The sequence below is a fragment of the Macrosteles quadrilineatus genome, unplaced genomic scaffold (assembly GCF_028750875.1).
Source record: "Macrosteles quadrilineatus isolate MER2022 unplaced genomic scaffold, UCM_ALF_1.0 Scaffold_9__3_contigs__length_116548681, whole genome shotgun sequence".
Classification (NCBI taxonomy): Eukaryota; Metazoa; Arthropoda; class Insecta; order Hemiptera; family Cicadellidae; genus Macrosteles; species Macrosteles quadrilineatus.
The window spans coordinates 86520505-86540734 of NW_026542602.1; positions in this window are offsets into that span (position 1 = coordinate 86520505).

Below are 20230 nucleotides of genomic sequence, written 5' to 3' on the forward strand. Positions count from 1 at the left end.
TTTAATCTAATGGATTGGTCTGTTACTCTTTTACTCAATTTAATTCAAATAATTGTTATTAATTTGTTAATCATGGTTTTTAATACCAGGTTTTACATATAATGTGCGTGAACATGTGTTTTTAATTGGGCTTAAATAGAGACAAATAATCACTTATAATATAAAAATTTGATCACAAAATAATGACTCTTTTACCGTGATGTAAAATAACAGTGTAAATTTATTTGTATTGCTCTGTATGATAAGCTTTGCAGAATTGACAAATCTATCACCGTTTTAATCAAGGACAGGTCAGTAGAAGCCTCAATGACTCATCTAGCTCGGTCAGCTATTTACTCGTTCATTATCTATATAGCAGCCAATTATAATTTGTCACAGCTTCAATATAACCCTATCAAACAGCTGATCAATAGAGTTACCCGCCATCCAATCCCCGCCTATTACCTTGATAGCATTTTGTTTTACGTCAGAATGTGTTTATTTGTTTTCTGCAAAAATCACATAAAGAGAAAGTGAAGCTGAAATTTAATTTAAAACTTGCTGTTTGAAACAAATAAATAATTGTTAACAGTTTTACCAATATTACTAAATTGTATAATAGGCAACAGTTGTGTTAGTTACTCAAACTTCTTCAACGTATTAGATGTGTCAGTTATACAAATTGACCAACTTTCACCTCAGAATGAGCCACTTATAACTTAGGCCATTTGTATCATTACTTCACTCAAATCTGGACTTAGAGGGATGATTTCAAGTCGTACATCTTGTTGCTGTTGGTAATACTGTTTCAAAGTTTATTTACAAACATTGTTAGGCATTTATCTTTTTTCACTGATATCTGCTTTATTGTGCATGATCTAACTGCAATAAAATAACATTTATTAGAAATACTGGAAAATGATTGAATAAAAGCTACATTTTTTAGTAATAGTCAACCTGACAACCTACTATAAGTTTTTAAATTGGCTTGGCCACGTACTTAGTTTGTTGAATAAGTAGTAAGGTAAAGGCTCAGTAAAGTTAATGTAGTCACTACTCCTAACATAATTACATTAAAAAATCTATTATTGTGAACGTCTCATACAACTTTTTTCATGTGCCTCCCAAAACAAACCATCTATCTATATATTAATAGGCAAGCATGTTTCTTTAAAACCTTTTTTCTCAGCTCGTGTGAATCGTAGGGAAAATCTACGCATACCGTTGGAAAGCTATTTTCCTGTAGGTGTGCAGAATCCCTTTATAAATTTAAATAGGCTCAAAGATAAGCACAAAAAATGAGTTTAAAAATTTGAAAAAATTAACATGGATCTTATGCGTTGCTATGCTGGTTACGAAATAACAACGAAATATAAACAGAAAATCAAAACAAATGGAGGAAACTCCAATCACATGTTTTATTTACAGTGTGGGGTGAAAATAGATAAGTGAGTACATTACATATTTTTGGTCGAGTTTCGACCACTGGACGACCTCTCGTTGTTATAAAAGACTGGTCAATTTATTAGCTACTTTACAATTAATCAATGCAAAAAAACATTAAAAACATACATGCAGTAACTGTTAGTGTTTGTGATAGGCCTATTATTTTGCCTTGTCGGAGCTGTTGTGTGCAGAAGTGAGTTATTCTTCATGTGCTAATGTATTGTAGGCGGAGATGAAGTAGTTCAGAGCAGACATCTGCTTACAAGACGTCAGGTTAACTGCTTTTATTTGAAACGTTAATATAAGAAATGTAAACCTCATTCACAGAGCTATGAATATATTAATTAAAAAATATATATATTATGAATCTCTTGTATGAATTTGACGTAAATATTAGTAAAAAAATACTTTATCAATAAAAAATTGATTTCCTTGTGGTTTTGATATTTATATGGGTGGCGTCGTCCTGTAATCCAGCTACTGGGAGGTCACGAATTGTGGATATTTATAGGGATGCACTGTGGATGCGATGCTCCCTGGTGTGGATTAACGTCCGCACTAGTGAGTACTACGACTATCCGCAGTATTATCCTGATAATTAGACCAATTCGTAAATTACAAGGAAAAATGTGGTTCGGATTCCACTATAAACTGTAGGTCCCTTAGTTGCCATTAGCTGTTTGGGCTATTAATTAACAGCTGTGTCTAAGGAACATGTCGGCCTTAGTCACTAACAAGACTACAAGATCGCGCCACTCATCCTACACTCATCCTTCACTCATATTTGGGTTAAAATACGCACATAGTGGCGTCCCCATCTTAAATAATTGAATTGAATAATTGAATTGAATTGAATTGAATATTAAATGTAGAGCTAATTTGATTTTATGATAAAGTACTTCCGCATAAGGCTTTAAGGTTCAATCTCAATCCTATATCAAAGGAGTTTAAGACGACAAATGTATCGTCGTATGTGTTGCCAGGTTACCTTAATGTGGTCATTTGTTATGTTCGCCCGGTTATGTGAAACACTTTTGGAACTAGGAAAGAAAATTTCTTATATTCTTCATTTTATATACGACACAAGAAAAGTTAAATAAATATTGAGTTCCCTAAATTTGTAAAATTGTACGTGCTTAAAATTTTTATGTATAAAATATTAAAAAACTTGCCTTTTTACTTTTCCATATCATCAAGTGTAATATACAACTGGTTATTTAATAAATGTGTATTTGTATTCTAATTGACCTTAAAGTGAATGCAAGTACTCAACAAATTAAAACAAACATTGTTAATTTCAAGTAATCTTGAATATGGTTTTAGTGTTCAACGTGCTTGTATTTTATTAAGATTTCATTTTGGAACAAATATAATATTTCATTTGTATGGATATAATGTATACAGAACAATCCAGAAACTTTAAATGATTTTAAAAGTAATTTATTCAACACGTCTGATTAATTACACCCAACTAAAGATATTACCATTGGGATCCAAAGAATCTTCCAACACAACTATCGACTACTTAAAGGAGAAACAGACTAAAGTGAAACATTAGGTGTTTTTACTACATGTGAACATAGTCTACAAAATTAATTTTAACATAAACAAAAATTGAGCGTGAAATGGAAAAAACTTTATTTTTAAGCAACCTTAACACAAAATATAAATACTCATGATTAATATTGTGCAAGTTTGAGTCCTTATTTCAAACTTTTCATTAAGTTTTCACAAGCAAATACCCTCAAGAGTGTCTGGACACTTTAAAGGAGACAAATGTGTCTTGAGTGGTGTTGCCAGGTTACAGTAATGTGGTGATTTGTTACTTCTCTCACCCTTTTCGAAATCATTGCTAATAGTTGAGCATTTTTTATAAATTTATATGATAATGTTACAGTAACGGCATACATCAAGTTTTGGGATGATTCTGTGCGTTTATTTATCAACAATAAATCGATATAAGAGAAAATTATTAACTTAACCCATAAAGAATCAATATAACATAACATACTTAGCATATATATATTTTTTGTAGCATACTTATAAATACTACTAGTAATCTCTAGTAGTTAACATTAGCACAATGATGATATAATCATACAGATAATTATAAAAAAAGAAGCAACAACTTTTATAATTTTGTATTTGATTGGTAACTAGGGGAAATCAAATCAGTACTTTTGAAACAATAATTTTAAAGATTTTTTCCATGCTAAAAATGCTATAACACAATTACAGCAAAAATAGCCTGATATATAAAACTACGGATAAAATTGAGTAATTGTCTCCAGGCCCAACGTTTCTTCAGTACCTAGGATACTTAGGCCGCAAATACTACAGATGTCACTGAAATTACTTAACGGTTCACAGCCTTAAAAGCCTTGAAAGCTCTTTCCGTTTTAACGTTGTACAGAAATATTTTAAAGTCATTCATGATACGTGAAGCAATTATTGTGGTTTCAAAAAGTAAACAGAATGAATACTAGCATTTTATATAACTAATTTAACCTTAAATTAGCTGAAAAAGAGCTTGGCATGAACACATCCAGTAACGGGATACAATATCGTCCTTATTAGCTGTAACTTGATGTTCTTATTTAGTTGAAAAGATCTCACCATGGCATACTAAGCTTACATTTAACACAATAATTTAACAATCAATTCTAATATCTAAGCACTAAATACAGATTTGTCCAGATACTATTCCAACTTATTTTATAAATTGGATGAACATCATCATGGTCTTGAGTACTGTGTCTAAAAACTGAAAAATATGAGTTATTGTTAGTTGACTAATAGCAAAAAAATCATAAAAATTAATTTCATATAATGTCAGGATGACTTTTTAAATTAAACTGTTTTGCTCACATCGAGTTAACTTAATCAAATTATGTGTGTAGCTCCAGAATAATATGTTATACATAAAATGGTTTAAATATGTTATACATAAAATGCTTTAAATACCTGCATAAAGTTTGTGTGCTTTGTGGTTGTAATAGCAACTTTTTCCGGTTCTTATTATGCAAAACTAAGTAAATGTGGTTCATGGTGGGTGAGCTATAAGCAGCCATAAACCATAAGCATCAGATTTTATAATAAACAGTAAAAAGGGAAGGTAAATCAAACTACTTGACAGATTTGACCCCACTTGACCCTCGTAGGCCTGACGAAGAATCAAAACTGGTTGCCATAACATTAACAAAGGATAACTTATTAGAATTTGTTTTAAAAACTACCATTTAACGGTTCCCCTGTATATAAGCAGGTTTAAATAAATAAATAATCATGCTATTGTACCTTTTATCTATATTATTATCCATTTTGCACATGTGACATATTACTAAATCTTGATTCACAGTATTGGATATTATCGTAAAAAAAAAATAAATAAATATTGGACTAGCATAATCCAGGATTGTTTGCATGCAAATTATAAAAAAGCAAAGCTACTACTATGTATGTTTTGAATACAACTTGGAATATATCATATTTATCCATACGTACATTGTAAGAGTCTGATAACTATCGTAGGCTTTGTTAAGTAACAACCAAATAATAATCGAAGTGAACTGATTTTCAGCCAGTCAAACATACCATAAGATTTGTCATGAGCAAGGTAAATTGTTTTCTTAACTATTCGATGATAGATCTAGCCTTACCTCGATGACAAATGAGTTTTCCAACACAAAGAACCGTAGTCCAGTCAACTTCACCGGGGAATCAGCGAGTTCAAGCATAAACACCTCCAACTATAATATAAAATGTTCGATTAAAATATAAACTATGTTCATATTATTTAAATGTTCATGGCTTAAGATTTTTAACCTATTAATAATTTTCAACTCAAAATATACATTTATGTCAGAATTCTTTGGTTTTTGTAAAATATTAGGTTTTTTATTTATAGCCTAAGGCTTTATGATATGACGAATTTAGGTTACTGAACAACTAAAAGTGACAAATGAAGAGTCACAAGTCATTGATCTCACTAATGTGTCAATAATTATGATGAACACACGGCTATTCTGCTACATACAACATGTTATTGATGGTTTTCCAGAATCCTTAAAAACACATATTTATTTTAATTTTAAAATAATTCTATACCCAAGAGACTTGTCCCCGAATGGCATTCTAATAATGCAAAGAACAAATATTTAAATAAATAAATTGAGTTAAAATGGGTATTTCGTTATGATTGTTTTATTTACTGTAATTTACCATTGTTTATCTTGACCCTGCTCTTGATAAGCATCTTCTCCAGCACAAATGGGAACGAGGATAGAGAGTAAAAAACAAAGTATATGAAAGGAGAATGAAAAAAAAACTGAGAGCAAAAAACGGAGTAAAAATAAAAGAGGATAAAGACGACAAAACTAAACCTAATCTAAACATCGAAGGTATTACTTGTTTTCGATATCCTAGATCGGCGCTGCTTAAACTGATTTTCCTGTCAATCTCAAACGAAAGTCTCTCAATCTGAAAGAAAAAAAACATGTTTACTATTGCAATATTAGATAATGCAACAAATTATTATTTTTATAGTTTAGATGCTACATACGTTTGTCTGTGAAATATTATACAAATCACACGTATAATACAAGACGGAACCTGAATTTCTACAACAGTTTATGATGTTTCTGGATGTTTTGACGATTAACAAAAAATTCCTAAAAATTTTCTTAAACACATTTGATTCAAAATGGAGTTGATATGAATGACGCTATTCGGTTAGACATTTTTTTTTTAATGCTATTACTTGTTATCATATGCGACAATCATATAAAGAACATTGGTTAAACCATATAATATAAACCTGTTTGTATGCATCTGAAATGAGTTATAATAAAACTTTTAGTCAAATTACCTGCACTCGCACAAATGGTTCTTCAGTTGCCAATAACAGTACTATTTTAAAATATTCCTACTACTATCGATAAAGACTTCCGAAATTAAACTGAATCGAGGATTCTCTTCTTGAACTTTCTTTTGAAATATTAGTTTGGTGAGTTGAAAAATATGATGTGTTTGGGTGTTTGCTCACCACTAATATCTATCACATATCACGCTCATCATACATTTAAGCTATGCAGAAGTGATCAATTTCAGTTCCAAAGGGGCATGATGGCCCTTATATTGGTAAAACTGTATGAAATATTCAATATCACGCATACATTACCTGCTCGTTGACCATCGTCGATGGGTAACATTGGACCAGTAACAATTGTAACAAGTAACCATTACAGACGAAAGCAAGGTAGGGATTCAGAAGCTCAGCAGATTCCACAAGTTTTCCAGCACCATAGATTTCCCACAATCTTTCGATGCACCAAACAAACAATGGAATTCCAATTACAAAATCTGCAAACGCTCTCGAACTATAGAAGCGGTCGGCCTTTTGAAAAGTGCGTATGAACTTCCTCCCTGATAGCAACACTTCCAGTGAATCAACACGTTTGAATGTTCTGATGAATCTTTCGAACCTACTGACCATCATTATTTTCATGAAAGCCATTCGGTAGCCATTAATCATGGGGAGCACAGAGATCAATACACCTGTATGTTTGAAATATAACGCGTAAGATATTGCGTTAGTTAAGCTGAAAACCAATCCTGTGGAGAAAAGAACCAAAAGTCCTTTACTATGATAATTTTCATGCTGAAAGCATTTATCAAGGTTTAATAAATCTTCAAGAAACACTTCTTTTTCTTGGTCCAAACTCCACACCCAGAAGTTAGTAGCACAAGATAAAACTGCAGTTGACTCTGCGATCTTGATCAACAGCCTTATTGCGTCTTCAACCTCACTTGAAAACCTCCCAAAACTCATAACACTAAATAAAAAAGTGAAGCAAACGACATAGGCTATAAAACTGTATGTTTTCCTGGTAGCTGAACTAAGCTTTGGATAAACAAATGGAATTAGATCGAAAATTTTGGCAAATTTACGCTCCCAAGTCATAGATGGTATCATTGTTAAGTCAGCATAGTTGGTAACCAAAACAAAGGAAAATGGAAATTGGATTTTCTGTCATTTTAAGTAAGAGACACTTATTACTTGTCAAAACTGACAGTTGTTTTGTAGCCTATGCTTTGTTTTCTGATTAAAGGTAATCCATAAATTGATGGAAGTCATAGAAAATACGAATTCACCTTTTATATTTAATTATTCAATAAAAGTTATTGATCTGACCTTTATAATTGAAATTAAGATAAGTAAGGATAGTAGGCACCAAAAACTATTGAAGATGGAAATTGATTTCTCTGTCATTTTAAGTAATAGACACTTAATACTTTTAGTTGTCAAAACTGAAAGTTGTTTCTTATGGTATGTTTGCTGATGTCGAAAGTAATTTATAAATTAATTGATTTAATACATTAAGTTATAGAAAATAAGAATTTAGCTTTTATATTAATTTATTTGTTTAGTAATTGTTCCTATAACTTGTTTTATTATAATGTACCTTATTAAATGTAGTTTAAGTAATTTAATGATTGGTAATTCTATTAACAAGTCGTACTAATTAATAAAACACTTCATTTAAAACACTATATTGCTATACTTGTTTTTTAAGGCTGCCTAAATATAGCTATCGTATTCAGGGTAGCGAATATTCAATTTTAATTATGGAATAGTATAAACAAATTCAACAGCACATTCAAGCATGGAAGGAAATATAAACGTATATTAGTAACAAAAATTAATAATCTGCGGTAAACTTCGACTTAATTGTTTTTTATATTTTCTACCTTATTAAAAATATATATGCAGTCTAAGCCGATCTTCAATTGGTTTGGTAGTGATACACCACCAGTAACGTGTTGTTGTTGATTTTTGGTAATACAGTTACCAACCACTATTTACTTAATAAACTTAACTATTAAATATTGAAATGAACATTTCTACTCGGTCCCCACGCACAGACTTTGTCTATGTTTAGACCATCTATTGTTTGAATATTATAACTTTTTAACTAAATATATTTTTGTGGAATAAACTATTTTATATTTTGATTTGATTTAATCAAAACTACTTTATTAAAAAGTTGTTAAATTTTTTATCAGTTTTGCATGCACCCCACGTTTTTCGTTTTAAATCTTACAAGTATTTATACTCTCCACATATTTATAAATTATTTTCTACTTTTTAGTGCGTTTAAAAACGTTTTGATTTAAAAAGGTTTTTTATTTACAAATTATTTAAGAATATATCTTTCCCACAGCTGTTTATTTATGTATGTATGTTTATGTATGTAATTTGTGGGATGGTCATGTACCAAAAAAAGCTTAAATTTATATTTTTGAGTTTCGTAATGATTTTAGAGGAACATATTTACTCCATTGTACCATTTGTTTTTTTTACCTGAATCTAGGAAAAACGAATACAAAAATGTATCTATAAATTTACTTTAAAATCTAAAAAAAAAAAAAAATGAACAGTGGCGAAACTAACAATATGGTCTTTTAAGTTTAACATACTTGTCGGTTTTATCTGTTGAATATAATAATATTCAAGGATGAAACTGTGGTTGTTTTGTATGTTATATGCTTTAACAAACAAGATGTATGACGTAGCCTTTTCACACTTTTATCACTTATATAAGTAAGCTCAATCACTCTAATTAGGCTCAAAGTCGAGTTGACTAAAGTAAGGATACAAATGACTCAAGTTAGAAGTAGCTTAGGGCTGAGATTGTGTAATTTGTTTGGTCAGTTTGTATTACCTCTCACGTGTAAAGTGACATAAGAGCCTAGAAGGATTTTATGGTAAATTTTACAACATCAATAATTATATAACATTATAATTGCGTATACATTTCAAATGTGTGTGTGTGTGTATCATTTCTTACATTTACGTTCATCCATTGTCCAAACCTAAAACCAATAGTGGACAGTCAGACTCTTTTTATCTATTTAGTCACATATTGTAATTTAAAGCATATGTTATATCAAAATATGAACTTAAAGGTAACAAAACCCTGCATATCAGCAATAGATAATCGTTTACTAGGCAATCCTCAGACGAGTAGTAGCTTTGATTGAAATAACTGAAATGTGGAATTTAAACGTAATGAAATTAAGGTGTAGGGTTGGAGATAGCCAAAGATAATATTATTATACACAGCTCTTATAGTCACACAATTATATACATAAAATAATGATAAACATTTTAATTTGTTCGAAGAAGCGAAAACAATATTAGCATACCCGACGCCACAGCCTCTTGTTTAAAAATTAGATGTATTTAAACTTGCCGGGAGTGAATGCCACAAGAATTTAATACGTGAAATACTTGTGTATACTCTGATATTGTTACAAATGTACTCCGGGTAATCCATTTAATCTTAGGGTGATAAATACTTATTTTCATAGTAATAATATTAGTTTAATCAAACAAAACCTTAGCATTACAAATTGAAAACATCCACTGCATATATTTGTACCACTATAATAGGTTAAGTGTTTCCTAATAAGTTTTCACCTAATAAAACAATATACATAAAATTAAATTTATTCAATATACAATATCTACACCATATTAACTATAATATAGTGTTTTAACAACAATTGTTATTCTATACAATTTTACAATGCCAGAGTTCCACTCATGCATGTAAATATGGGATGGATTCAATAATGTGTGAATTAGATAAATAAATGAAATCAATTATTCATCTCAATAGGATAAAGTTATTATCTGATTGTAGCTAGAATGAAAGATAAAGCGCTTGAACAGACACTAGGATTTTGGTCAGGGTTGACCTTTTAGTAAAGCCATGACCAAGTAGTGTAGTGAACACTATTTCATCGGTGGTTGTAGCATAATGAAGTTTTAATCGTAGTATTTTCAGTAGTAGCTACATCCAGGCCATAAATAATGTTTAGAATAATTATAACAATATAATTAGAGTCCCAGTGAGTCACTGCAGAGGTAATTATCAGGATAGCAGTGAATGACTGCGTCAGTTTGGTGTTGAGGCTTTATAAATCATTTGCCTAACGTGACACAATTTGACGTTATTTTACCACTTAATTTGTTAAGCTTTGAAATCGTACATATAACCTTAAGTACAAAACGCATGTACTCTTTATTTCTTAAGACCTTGGATGACCACGATTCGTAAGCCCTAAGACTTAATTGAATAAGTGATACAGTACACCAATTATAAGAGAGCAAATCATACGAACCAGCATGATCGGACTATAGGAACGGGGTTTTATGGGGGACATTTAATGGGGTAAAAATTGAGTTTCCCATTTTGACCCCAAAATATAAAATTTTGAAATTCCTTTCAGAAAATTAATCTGACAGTTGTAGGGAATATTTTTGTGGAAATTTATCCTGATTTAATATATCCAGGCTTAATCTGCAGGTTCGGTGCGACGGTTTTTAAGGGTTTAACTTGTCATAGTGAACTTTATCTATTATTTGAAATCTTGACTACCTTTCTTCTTATAACCTGGTAAAATATTTTAACTAACATTCATTAAGTTATTTGATCATCCCATCAATTACCCATGCAAGCCATGTGCAAGGGGTTTGACGTAAAACAGGGGCCAAAAATCTCATTACTTGCGATAGACATTCTGACCGGGATGGGTTAAAAAAGTGTGGCAAACGTCATCGTGGCAGATTTTCTTACACCGTTGCATCTAGAACCAGTAAGGTCTTGCAATTTTTTAAATAGAGGTTTTGTTATGTATATGTGTACAGTATTAGAAAATCTGACAATTAAAAAATTTGTAGTTGCTAACTTAAATTAAATTCATTGTATATCTTTGTTGCAAGCCAACGTTGGAATGGCAAAGGACCAAATACTTTCTGCCGTTTCAATTTAGACTAGATTATTTCTTGGTTCTAAATAATAGGTAAAACTACTCGTAACAGTCATTTCATCTAAAAATTATCTAATCTTAAAATCTTAAATATTGTGGTCAAACTACTTTCACCAATATTGTAGGTTGAACTTGATAAACTGAGGTAACAAAGTCAATTTTAAATACAAATTAAATGACTCCATCCTTGAGGACTAATAGTCTTTCGCACTGCAAGCCTAAATACACTTAGGTTTAGTCTTGTCTGAAATGTTAAATTAACTTAGCTTTTAACAAGGAAAGTTTCAAAGTTAATCAATTATCAGAAGGATCAATCATAAATCTACTTGGGGGCCATTCGGCTAATTTAAATCCGTGGTATGAACACACCCTTAAAGACGTTTTTTAAGATACCTTCAGGTACTATACACAAAGCATTGTCCTTAACTGGACAGGAAGTAAAAGACAAAAATAATTAATGACAGGTTTACAATAAAATAACGAACACTAATTAACACTTTGAGTGAGCATAATTATTAATATTTATTTGGAGAGAAAGTGTCTACTGTTTATCATATTAAATATCTAAGGAAAGAGGCTTGAAAATGTTGCAGATAATGGAACTTCATTATTCATCGTAATGCAGAAGCTTTGTTTCCTTTTAAGGATCATCTTTCTGTCTTTGTGTTATTTATTCTTGCCATTTACATTTCCATTATATTATTACCTATTTTGTATCTAATGTCTTATGCAAATTTCAAAGATACGGTAGTAAAATTTAAACTAGGAAACGTAAAAATATTTATGTTAAGAATGCTGCATATTTTATTTTCATAACTACATGCCATTTGTTGACTTTAACCTACAAGGCTTTGCTGCTAAAGATAGAAAAGCGTCAAACTCGTGTATTAAAATACTTAGATTTTATTCATTGGATAAATATATAAGCAAATAAAGGGGCATTTATAGTTGTAAATATAGTTACAATAGTTGTATTTACAACAAGGGGTCTTAGGTACAACGTCTTCAGTAATTGGGTTCAAAGATATTAATCAATACAAAATATTTGCATTACGGTCTAATTTGACATGTTAAAAATAGATCAATTTAAGCAAACATTTGAGAAACAATATTAAACATAATAGAAAAATTGTTGATACAAATGCAACCAAACAAGTCTTAAAGTATTCCTCAAAATATATACACCTAACCAGTAAACAGAAAGATGGTGATGTGTGAGTTTGGAATATGTTGCAATTGCGTTCGATTTCTACCATTTACTCCGGTAATAAACAGACCAAATCCTTCTCTAATTATATTAATATATCTTACAAAATAGTGGCAGACTCTTTTTATAATAATAAAAAGACTCAGACTAAAAATAAATTAGTAGTAGACTCAAAAACAATTGGTCGTTGAATTGAAGAGTCAAATATCTTGTAGGACGCTTTGCTGTAGTGTGTTTTATGTTTTTCTTTTGTGCATTACAGTGTATGTTAAAAGGTAACGGAAGTGGTTGTAAAATAATGAAATGGAAACGAATTTTGACGTCCACCTTCAAAGTGATATCGGTGCGGACTTTTGTGACAAAAAATTGACTCAAGTAGATTAAATATTTAATTTTCAGGACGTGTTAGCCACCAGATTAAATTTGAATATTTATAATGGTTTAAGTACATGCATTCAGTAACCCAAATGCAAATTGCTGCCTGTGGCAACTATAGTTTCGGTTCTGCTTAGGAATCATCTGTAGGCCATATAAGGTGAATTCAGGCTATTTACCTTTGTTGTATTATTTTTAATGTTTTCACATTTATCTACCTATGTGTGTGTTCGTATGTGTTTTTATGCGTTTTTATAATCAATAACGACCTAGAGATGAGGTAAATATCCTGAACGACACCTTGTACGGCCTGAATATGATTCCTTCAGAACCGAAACTTTAGTTGCCACAAGCAGCAATTTGGATTACTGAATGCAGGTACTTAAACCATTATAAATAAATAACTAACTTTTAACAGATGTGCCACTGTCAGTAAGTTGGTTACTTTTATATCTTAAATTCCTAGTAAAGTGTCACATTATATTATGATATTTTAAATACATATGCATCAAACGATTACTATTGTATACACATTATAAAACTACATGTATACGTGGACTGGTGTAATATTTTTGGTATAACAGTTTGAAATCATTTTTTTTTCTATAAATTGAAACTCATAACTAAAAGACTAAATGTAGTAGAGCCGTTGTACAACTCAGTTTTACTAGTTTCAATGTTACTTTATAGTGGAATTCCATTCGGTTTGCTGACAGTAACAACTGGATGTTTCCTATTCCATTAGAGCTAAACGGTTAACTGGGTACCTACTCATATTTTATGTTATCATCGAGGGATATGACGGTTTATAACGTATAGTCATTTACGGAACTATATTATTCCGCTGATTTTGTGTTAATTAACTCAACTCAACTTCATCTCTAAAGTACTTAAAAAACTCCCACAGTTGTTATCGATGAATAAGAGTCATTCTTACCAAAGAGGTATTACACGTTTGTTTTAAAAGCAATTAAATAATTAAGAGAGTAATGTCTAAAACAAGCCCTGTTAAATAGTTATTAAAGTTTTTCTATAGCATATTAAAACAACCACGACAATAATTACTTCAGACAACCGAGGACTTGAGTAAGCGTGTGGTAAGTTTAAGTACGCGACACTTGTAATTCACATGTATTTTATGGCCTTACACTAGAACTAGGAGTAATATGAAGTTAGAGACACAAAGGATAATTAAACAACCACAATAATTACTTCAGACAACCGAGATGTAGGGTGAGTGTGGAGCTTACAGTCAACTAAACGTGTAATGTGCTTGATTCAAACGTTGTTTTACCAAGTTTTATACAATCAACATTGTTGTTATGCAAGTGTTAGTCATTTAACGCCGTATCATTTAATTTAAAACCAAAGATGACGTCCTGCAAAATTATATTTGTCCTTTTGTCACAAAATTGATCATTTATGCCTAACTTAACTTCTTACGAGATTTCTAATCAAAATCTCAAAACAGTGAAATTGTCCAGCTATTGATAGACTTTACCAGAAGTTAAAAGCATTTGATGTATTTTTTTAGCGAAAGGAATATAATACAAACAGAAATATATTACACTTTCATGTAAATAAATTTAGTGCTGTTTTTTCAACCCTGATACTCTACCTAGTGTCCTAAATAACGAAACAAACACTTTGTTAATTTGTTAAATTAATAATTTAATCAGTTTATTTGAACACTTTGATTAATAATATTACGAAAACAAACTTTAGACATAACTCAGTTTTTTTTTATAAGGAAAGAAACGTTTCAATTATATCCAGTATAAAGTACATTTGTTCCGCGATCCAATCCAGCAAATTATTTTTTAAATCTTAACCAATAAATCTGTTCAGAAATAGATGTTACACCAAAATTAACAATAAATAAAATCCTAGAGAATTAGGTTTCAATAGTAGCTGTTCATTTGGTTGGAATTATGATAATACAATGTATAGTAGTGTAGCTTACTGATGTATGTAGCTACGGTCGAACGCACTCCAATATAATTACTGTATAATACCGGTCTAAACAGGTGATGACCATTCGACTGTGAGGAACTGAATATGACTAAAACAATCGATTCTACATGGTTTGGTAAATGTATCATGTTGGAAGCACTGTGGGTATTGGCAAATAATTTAGCAATAGTGAATTTCTAATTGCGAGAAATTCTATAAAGTATAAAACATAAATAAAATAAAATTAGTACTAATAAGATTTTATAAGGGATATTACCTTTTCATGAAAATGGTTCATACTGTAATAAGCAAATAGTTCTACTATAAATACTAAAAATGCGTATTAACTGAAACAAGCAAGCAACTTTTCAGGAGAAGGTTTTAGAATCACCAAAGTAAATATTTTTGAATACTTTTTTACTAGAGTTTAGGCCAGGTATTAAACATTTTTTTCATTGTTTCCATCCTGAACAAATAGTTAAATTTGCATTTAATTGGAAACAGAAGGTACTTTTAAAAGTATTTTAAACACAGTAAAGAAAAGTACTTATTGTTCAATCAGACGTATCAAGTTAACAAAAATCTACTGAATGGAACATAACACTATTATTGTGCGGGTTTTAAAACAATTAATTCTGAATAGTTTAGATTTATTTAAATACAAATTACATTAATTAGTTCCATGTTTCATACAAATAAATACTACTTATACGCATGAAGTGTAATTTTAATTGGGTCAGGTATTGTTATAACCTTAATTTTGTTAATGCTATAGTACAAATAAATTGATACACCTAATTCATTTTTTGTAATCAGGTATATTGAAACACACTAATGATAATAAGGTATCACTCTGTATTTATTAAAAGGATTATAACTTCTATGTACATAAACACCGTATTGTTTCTCATCGCAAACATAGAATCCAACTAATAGCATTTCTTGTTCGAGCTTCATAAATAATCGTAATTATATTTATAATTATGTAAGACCTAGTAAATGCAAAAAATAAGTTTGAAATTTGTAATTGTATCTATGACTGTATAGTACAGTCATCAAATCTCTGACAACAAATGTCACAGATTCTTTCTTATTACCCATCTTACACCTTATCAACAAATATTCTATACAATTTAAAATAAAACAATACCAATGTTTAATAAATGTTTTAATTTCATGAGGTCTTTCATCATCAGACAGATCTCATAACATCACGAAAAAATATTCTAGTTTTGGGATTCCCTGATATATATATATATATAAAAAAACAGAATTTCTCAATGAATACTAGGATTTGGTAATGAAACTATATAAAAATTGCATAATTCACTGATAAGCTCATATTTTCAATTAGAAGATAAGTAAATCACGAACACCAAACACATTTCAATAATTGGCTAATTAAGGTGTCCAGTATTCAGACGTTTTTCCAATTTTTGGAGATTTTTCATGAGGCCTTTTAAGTAGAGACACTTTTATTTTACATATAAAATAAACATTAAATGGTTAAAATAGAAATTACTTATTTGAGAAAGATATGATTCTTCTACTAGTTGTATCGTGTATACTAAATGGCCTATTCGTAAATATAAAGCAACATTAAATTTTATATTATAAGGATTGAATAAAAATGTAGTGGATATAAAGGGAGGTATAGCATAGGCTGAGCATATTAAATGCTGAACTTGAAAAGGGTTTAAAGAGCTTTACATAATGTTATCTTTCATTGAATAATGAAGTTCCATTATCTGTAACGTTTGCAAGCTTTTGTTTAAGCCATTTATAATAGGTTTTATTCAGAATATATTATCAGCTTTTTATGGTTTTCGAGATTTTATGACGTAAATGTTTTACCTATTTGAAAATTGTTTTCGGAGTCATACTAGTTAAAATCTAAAAAAAAACATTGACTTTAAAACCAGTATAATTAAAATAAATCAATAATTCTTCTCCAAGTAAAAAAAATCTAAATAAAATTATCACCCTACACACAAATTTATGATTCACCAATATGTAAAACAATCTGTGTTTACTCTGATGTGGCATATTCACTAACTTGCCTTACTATTATTATAAGTTTGAATAACAATTTTTAGTTATATACCTGAGATTAAATTCAAGTCAAAGTCTTTACCTGAAAAAATGTTATGAGGCCGAGTTGTCTACAATGCATCAATCTTGTTTAAATATAAATTTTAGGGTTCGTGACTGCTTCATCACAAATGCTTCGAACTAGTGAAGTTACCAGTAATCGTATGTAAGGTATGGGTGTTGTAGCTTAGAACTCACACACATATACGTAGTAATACCATAGAATACATACAGATTGTCTCACCTTGTGGAAATTATGCATCCTCTAGCTCCTCAGCGATTTAGTTTAAAGATAATATGCAAAATATAAATAAGTCCTAAAATTCAACTGAAATTCTTCTTTTTTGCAATTCCTCACCAAACTTACTTGTTTAGGAGCTACAGGATGCAGAATGTACACAACAAGCTATTTCTTCGTAAGGTGCAACATGCTTTAACTCCTAAACGAGTAGCTTAGGAAAAGAACGAGCTAAACGAGCTTTGGAGAAAAGAAATGTCAAGAGTAAAAACAGTCCAACTAAGTTAACTGTCCTTATTATGGTAAAAAAAAACTTGGCTATTGGTTCATTTAAAAAGAGAAACCCTGTATACCGTACAACCAAACAGTTATTGCGCAGACGTGAACCTAACATTAATTACTAAAATAGTAATACTACAGTTATGCTTGTAACTATCATTAAAATGCTCATATCGGAACACCTTCTTCATTAGGTTTCTAAGTAGCTTAAATTTTATGTATAGCAATATTCCAATATTCCCACCCTTCACCTCACTCTACGGATATATACTGTACTTAAAGGTTCACGTATTGTCTAAAGCTTGTCACAATCATCATAGATTTTAAAAAATAGCGGACTTTTCTAAAACTGCATATTTAGGCCTATATTTATTTTAGATAGCTTAGTTAAAATTGTATTCCATTTTAGGTAACTGTCTCACTAGTTTTATACTTCTGAGATTTTTTAGAACGCAACCTGGCATCGCGTGATAGAAGATGAATCGTGTTATCGCGAAAACTTGCAACGTTTCACAACCAGCTTAAAGACATTAATTCGTTTTTATTTCACTAAACTCATTAAATTCCTGCCTTTTATAATCTTCCAACAGAAAAAGATTGTTTTAATTGAGAAATTATTTCATTTTCTAACTAAGGATTAGAAATGAAATTTTTCTAGGAATGTGATAATAAGGCTTTTTAGTTACGTTTCAAAGCATTAAACTCTTAAATGATGAATTACGAATGCTCATTCCTATCGTTGGGTTTTGTTATCTAGAAACGTAAACATTGTATATTAGTATAACACCTTCTTCAAGAAATAGTTTAAACAGAACACTAACAATCTGCTATGTTTATATCTAGTTTACAAATGTTATCAACTAATAAATTCTTTTAAAATAATACTTGTTACGCTCTTGTTACATTGCCACAGTGTTTACTAGACATGTCCTATATTTTATGCTAAATTAGGCTACAAAGTTAAATCTACAATACACGAAGTATGGACGTATTTGTCAAACCAACCGCTGGAACGACAATGTTAGAGTCACACTCGGGCGATCACTTGGGTACAATACGTTCGTTGTATCCGTTATAGTTTGGCAAATATCCTATTGAACTGGCCTTTTAAACACGACCCAGAAATAGATATTATTATTTTTTTATATTGATTTTAATCCGTTAAGGCCTACAATTATATTTGCAGTGTACTGTAGTCAATTTTCTGTTTAAGGTCTATCATGACCTGAAATAAGTTCTATTTGTTTTTTACTACAATCTCTTTAATCAGAAGAGTATCGTTGATGAAGTGTAAATGCTTGTTTATTTTAAATAAAAGACACCACAACACATTCCTAATGAGTATAGCAAAGAAAAAATAGAACACCACTATGAGTTTACTTGAAGTATTAATATTCATTTGAAACAGGAAATTTTAAAAAGAGCGTTTCCAATTTGAGGTTTTAAATGAGTTTTTCAATAGTTAGTTAAGGTGTAAATGCTTCTGAAATCTGAAATTTGGTAAGAAATAAGTTAATAAAACTCCTCATCTACAATCATAAAGAATGGAAACAACCTTTAACGATTTTACAGATATTGAAACGTTGTACATACAAAAGTACTTAGATTATCTTTCAAATTACAATAAAATAACTCAAGCTATTTAATGATTGTATATAATCTCCTATCTGTAAGGAGGTATTTAAATGCACTTTAAACACTGAGATAAGTGTGAAACTAACGCGCAGAGATAACTAGAAAAATATATTGCTTAAGGACTTTTGTTAGTTAGTTCTAAGTGATTTGTTTTACACAAGCAAAGACTGTCTTGTGCTGATGAAAGTACAGAATTAGTTTTTGTACGTTGTGTTTCATTCAAATTTTACAATGGAGAATGAGAAACCCCATCTTAAAACAACAATAAAATGAAACCTATCTCGTATACCTTTGATGGGAAAATTACAAATTCCTGAGTGACCTGTGAATGGATTTAAATATAAATAAGAAAAAGCAATAATAAATATAATTTTATATAACTTGTTAATTACTATTTAATTCTAAATTCCATCGCAGAGTTTTAATTCATCAGATAGTCTAACGTCCACCAATGAAGTTCAAAGGTTTTCACGTTGCGTGAGATTTAACCAAGCAATCGCGTTAAAACCAGTCATTACACAAACCAACTTTCACAGACGCCATCATTCTAATAACCATCGTTTGTTTTTCACCTGAAAAGTATTTTGTATCACTCCAAGCTGCACCAAATTCAAACAAAATGTCAACAATTGTATCACATATACATAATTCCTCTTATAAATGGCATTTGTTATCAAGTAACAACAAGCCATCGGTTATATTATTTATATTGTATTTTAATAGTAAGTTATTAGAAGTGATTAATTACTGTAACATCCTTATTTTAGAAGTGTTTCCAAGTTACAAGACGCTCATTATTTTAAGCAAGACAGTTCTTATCTTACAATGAGACAATAACCATTGTTTATATATTTCTTCAATTATTTTACTTAACAAAATTAATTTTAAATCAAACAAAACCTACAAATGATTGATTGAACTAGTATTATGTTGTGGATTTTCTCAACGCCAAAACTTAATCAAACTGGGCTTAATTGGATTAAAGAACTATATTTAGCTTTACAACTACAGGAGCGAATTTTGGGCAAATCCTTTTTGACACACATTGATCAACCACAGATACTGAAAATTAATAAGTCTAATTTACATCAGTTGGAAATGTTGAAGAAATTATAAAGAAATTGCGTTTTTAATGTCAAAATTTTTAATTTTATTAGCCCCTTTTCCAATGGTATTTCATGTGAAAGTCA